The sequence below is a fragment of the Lagenorhynchus albirostris genome, chromosome X (assembly GCF_949774975.1).
Source record: "Lagenorhynchus albirostris chromosome X, mLagAlb1.1, whole genome shotgun sequence".
In the NCBI taxonomy this organism is placed as follows: domain Eukaryota; kingdom Metazoa; phylum Chordata; class Mammalia; order Artiodactyla; family Delphinidae; genus Lagenorhynchus; species Lagenorhynchus albirostris.
Window position 1 is genome coordinate 16,269,337 of NC_083116.1, and position 6,000 is coordinate 16,275,336.

A 6,000-nucleotide genomic window follows, 5' to 3' on the forward strand; every position below is an offset into this window, starting at 1 on the left:
ACGTGCCACACTTCACAAATCTAATAACCTTACAACGCAATAATTCCATATACCTGCCCTCGTGTTCTTTGTGCAATGGTCATATCTTTCACTTCTACAACTCTTATAAACCCCAGCTCACAGTTTCTACTATTTGTTTCTTTATAGAGTCATCTTTTAAGTAAATAAGAAGAAAGAATAGTCTTTATGCTTTACTCACTTACTTGCCATTTCCAGTGCTCTTCATACCTTCTTGTATATCCAGAAAACAATGATGCTATTTTGATTAATAAATTAATAACTGATTAATTTTTAAAATCCCACCATTGGGTATACGGTTCAAACAAAGACCATACTTTGGAAGTTTTAATCCATCTCAGTAGAACTGTGAAAGGACCTGCTTTAAGTCAGGGCCATCCAGAAACCACAGAGAAGGGGAAAAAAGCGATTTTGATTTTGAAACAGTTACTGTTTTAAAAATAAATAGCTGTTAAGATTACTAATAAAAGTCTGTGTAACAATTGTAATAAGAATTGCCATTTATTGACTACCTACCCCGTGTTGTTGGAAGTGGACCCTCAGTGGGAACTGAAGTTCAGAGAGGTTAAGAACGTTGCTCGGACTCCATGGGTATGGAGGAAGTGGAGGTGAGCACAGAAATCTAATTCTGACTGTAGACACATGTTGATTTTCATAAGCAATAGCCTGGAAATGTGTATGACACACAAAGCTAAGGAAAAAAATGTCATGGTCATTAGGATAAAAAAAATACTATGCACTTACGACTGTGTTTGGATATGTCCTAGTTTTCCCTAATTTCCACATTTTTTAAAATGAATTTTTATTGGTGTATAGTTGTTTTACAATGTTATTAGTTTCTGCTGTACAGCAAAGTGAATCAGTTATACGTATACATATATCCCCTCTTTTTGGATTTCCTTCCCATTTACATCACACAGCACATTAAGTAGAGTTAAGTAGAGTTCCCTGTGCTATACAGCAGGGGTCCCTAACTCTGGGGCCCGAGGACTGGCAGGAACGTGTCCTGTTAGAAACCAGGCTGCACAGCAGGAGGTGAGCGGCCCAGCAGGAGGTGGGCAGCGGGGGTGGGGGGGAGCGAGCGAAGTTTCATCTGTATTTGCAGCTGCTTCCCGTCGCTCACATTACCACCTGAGCTCCACCTCCCTTCAGCATTATGGTGAGTTGTATAATTATTTCATTATATATTGCAATGTAATAATAATAGAAATAAAGTGTACAGTAAATGTAATGTGCTTGCAGGGAGATCAGCTCGGTGCTTTGTGACCACCTAGAGGGGTGGGATAGGGAGGGTGGGAGGGAGATGCAAGAGGGAGGGGATACAGGGATATATGTATATGTATAGCTGATTCACTGTTATAAAGCAGAAAGTAACACAGCATTGTAAAGCAATTGTACTCCAATAAAGATGTTTAAAAAAATGTAATGTTCTTGAATCAGCCTGAAACCATTCCCCCCGCCCCCATCCCCCCCCCACCACCACCCCCGCCCCAGTCCATGGAAAAATTGTCTTCCACGAAACCGGTCCCTGGTGCCAAAAAGGTTGGGGACCACTGCTATATGGTATGTTCTCATTAGTTATCTATTTTATACATAGTATCAATAGTGTATATGTGTCAATCCCAATCTCCCAATTCCTCCCACCCCATCCCCCCTAATTTCCACATTTAAAAAAATCAGCATTAAAAACCATAGGAGCACAGATTGAGGTTTTCTTCTTGATGTAATCAGAATGATTGAAAAATAATTGAAAAGAGGAAAAAAGTCACAGAGCACTAGCTTCATTTAAAAATTATTTTCTTCTTCCTCTATTTTAGCTACAATAAAAAGTTTCATTTTTCCTGATTATATACATTTAGATATATACATAAAAGTTCAAAAACCAAACGAACAACCTGATTTAAAAATGGGCAAAGGACTTGAATAGACATTTCTCCAAAGAAGATATACAAATAGCTAATAAGCAGATGAAAAGATGCTCAACATCACTAATCATTAGGGAAATGCAAATCAAAACCACAATGTGATGCTACTTCATACCCATGAGGATGGCCATTATCAAGAAAACAGACAATAATAAGTGTTGACAAGGATGTGGAAAGATTGGAACCCTTGTGCATTGTTGGTGGGAATGTAAAATGTTGGAGTCACTGTGTAAAGCAGTATGGCAGTTCTTCAAAAAAGTTAACAGAATATCCAGTAAACAGCAATTCCACTTCTGAATATATACCCAAAAGAATTGAAAGCAGACACAAACAGATATTTGTATACCCATGTTCATAGAAGCCTTATTCACAATAGCCAAAATGTAAAAGCAAACCCAAGTGTACTAATTTTCTAGGGCTGCCATAACAAAATACTACAGACTGGGTAACTTAAATAACAGAAATTAATTTTCTCTGTTTTGGAGGCTGGAAGTCTAAGATCAAGCTGCCAACAGGGTTGGTTTCTCCTGAGACCTCTCTCCTTGGCTTATAGATGGCCGCCTTCTTGCTGTGTCCTCACATAGCCTTTTTGCATTCTTGGTATCTTGGACTAGGGCCCCATCCTTATGACTTTATTAACTTCATTACCACTTCCAAGCCCTATCTCAAATACGGTCACATTAGGGGTTATGGATTTTGGGGGGACACAATTCAGTCCATGGCACCAAATGTCCATCAATGGATAAATGGATAAACAAAAGGTTATATATACATGCAATGGAATATTATTCAGCCTTAAAAAGGAAATACTGACACATGCTACATGGATGAACCTTGCAGACATTATGCTAACAGAAATAAGCGAATCTCAAAAGGACAAATACTGTACAATTCCACTTATATGAACTATCTAGAGGAGTCAAATTCATAGAGACAGAAAGTAAAATGCTGGCTGCCAGGGGCTGGGGGGAGGAGAGACTGGGGAATTATTGTTTAATGGGTACAGAGTTTCAGTTTTGGAAGATGAAAAAGTCCTGGAGATGGATGGTGATGGTTGCACGACAATGTGAATGTGCTTCATGCCACTGAATTCTACACTTAAACATGGTTATCATGGTACATTTTAGGTTGTGTATATATTACCACAATAAAAAAAAGTGCAAGAACTTCCCTGAGGTAATAATCATTAAAACTTGGGGAACTCATCTTTTCATGCATCTTTCTCTACACTTATGTATATACATATTATGTGTTTTTTGTCCTTGTAGAAATCCTATTAAGTTCAAAATATTATCGTAAGAGATTTCAGATGTATAGAGAATCATAATGCAGCTGCCCATGTACCCACCACTCAGTTTTAATAAATTTTAGTATTTTCCCATTCTTGCTTGAGACCTTTTATAAAATTCTTTTATCATGTAATATTCGGTACCTACAATATTATGTGTGTAATGTGCATATAAAATTAAAATGCACACTTGAGAACCCACTACAATACCCAATCTCAGAACTAGGTCCTGTGGATACCTTTGAATCCACCTGTGTCCATCCCCATGTCATCCCCCCATCCCCCTACCTCTTCCTACCTGCATCTCCCCCCACCACCCACCCCCAAGAAACACTATCCTGACTTTTGTATTTGTTATTCCCTGCTTAAACAGCTTGTCACATATGTATACAGCTCTATTCTGGCCACCTCTTGCTGCCTGAAAAACTATCTCAGAATTCAGTGACTTAAAGCAGCAAGCATTTAATTGTATCTCATGATTCTATGGGTCAGAAATTCAGGCAGGGTTCAGCTAGGAGATTCTTTATTTCACAGAGCAGATGGGCTGGGCTGGAAGGTCCACATGGGCTCCGCATAAGTTTGGAGCCTTGGTGGGGATGGATGGGTAGAAGGCTGGGTTCAGCTGGGACTGTTTACTGGAGTCTAGCCTCCTGAATGACTGACTCTGGGTAGTCAGACTTCTCCTAGGGTAGCTCAGGACTTTCAGTGTTCCAAGCAAGCCAAACAAAGCTATAAGACTTCTTATGACTTTGTGTAGAAGTCTGGAATGTCACTTCTGCTGTAGTCTACTGCTCAAGCAAGTCTCCAAGGCCAGCCCAGATTCAAGGGGAGGGGAATTTTCTCTGCCTCTTAATAGAAGGATTAGAAAAGAATTTTTGGCCATCTTTATTTTATCACAACAGCCCCTAAACAGTATGTTTTTAGTATTTTTAATGCCAGGTGGTGGCAGGGGCCCTGTACATGTGGAGCATTCCACAGCAAATGTCACCTTCTCAATTAGGCTTATCCTGATACCTTGTTTTACCTCCTTTCTTTTTTTTTGCCTTGATTTATTTTATTTTTTATACAGCAGGTTCTTATTAGTTATCTATTTTGTACATATGAGTGTATATATGTCAATCCCAATCTCCCTTTTATTATGGAAATTTTCAAACGTATAAAAAGGTACAGTAGGATCATGAACTCCACACAGACCGATCATCCAGCTTCAGTGATTATGCGCTCATGGCCAATCTTGCTGCCACACCCCACCTATTTCCCCCGACTCCAATCAAGCCATTTCCATCCATGAATAACTGAATATGTATTTCTAAAAGACAGGACTCTTTTTAAAACACATAACCACAATATATTATTCCATATTTTAAAAACCACAACAATTCCTTGATATCAATGTATATTCAAGTCTGTTCCAATTTCCAATTGTCTCATAAGTGTCATAAAATGTGTGTGTATTTTAAAGTTTGTTTACTTGAATTGGGATCCAAATAAGGTCCATACATCACTATTGATTGATATATATATATTTTTTTAACAGTCTTTTTCTTTTTTCTTGGCTGCGCTGCACAGCTTGCGGGATCTTAGTTCTCCAACCAGAGATTGAACCCAAGCCCTTGGCAGTGAAAGCGCCGAGTCCTAACCACTCGACCACCAGGGAATCCCTGGTTGATATTTCTTTTTTTTTTATAAATTTATTTATTTTATTTATTTTTGGCTGAATTGGGTCTTCGTTGCTGCGCGTGTGCTTTCTCTAGTTGTGGCGAGTGGGGGCTACTCTTTGCTGCAGTGTGTGGGCTTCTCACTGCAGTGGCTTCTCTTGTTGCAGAGCACGGGCTCTAGGCTCTCTAGTTGTGGTGTGCGGGCTCCGTAGTTGTGGCACACGGGCTTAGTTGCTCCGCGGCATGTGGGATCTTCCTGGACCAAGGATCGAACCCGTGTCCCCTGCGTTGGCAGGCAGATTCTTAACCACTGCGCCACCAGGGAAGTCTCCCTGATTAATATTTCTTTAAGTCTCTTTATCTATAGATTTCTCCTTCATGTCTTTTTTCCTTGCAACGTATTTGTTAAAGAAACCAGGTTGTTTATCCTGTAGACAAACAACTGATAGCATCTTAGACTGAATGAAATACAGGAATATTTTTGGCTTGTCAAACCTAGAAACTTTTCCACGTTCTCCAATTTTTCACTTAACAAGCACAATACTCCACTTTCTTGGCACTTGAGACCACAGAGGTTTTGGTTGCCTCTCCAGCACCAATTTCAGACATCTTCCTGTTTCATTGAATCTTGATCTTGTTCAACATATTCCAAGGGAAATGAACTATAATCTTAGCTCTAAAAGTGGGCTTGATTGGGCAAAAGGCAATCCCACCCCCAATTTCCAGTTACCGGTTAAGAAATGGGACATTTGAGCCCATTCTGGCTAGTGAGACTTGAGAGATTTTTCACAGCTTTTAAGAGAGTTGCACAGAAAGCCTTTCTTGAGGAAGCCTGCACTCAGATGACTGTTGGCAGCCCCTCTCCTGACCACAAGAAGGCCCGGACTTAGGATGAAGCTGGCACTACGGACAGCAGAGTAGACCAGTGGAAACCCCATGGGTTCTTGGTATCCTAGTGGAGCAGTGGATCAAACTGGTCAGGCCTGAGCTACCTCTGGACTTCCCAGTTATGTAGCCAATAAACCTTATTGTTTAAGCCAGTTTGATCTAGGCAATATGACTGGAAGCCTAGAACATGCTAACTGATACAAAAGCCATTAAGATGACTCCA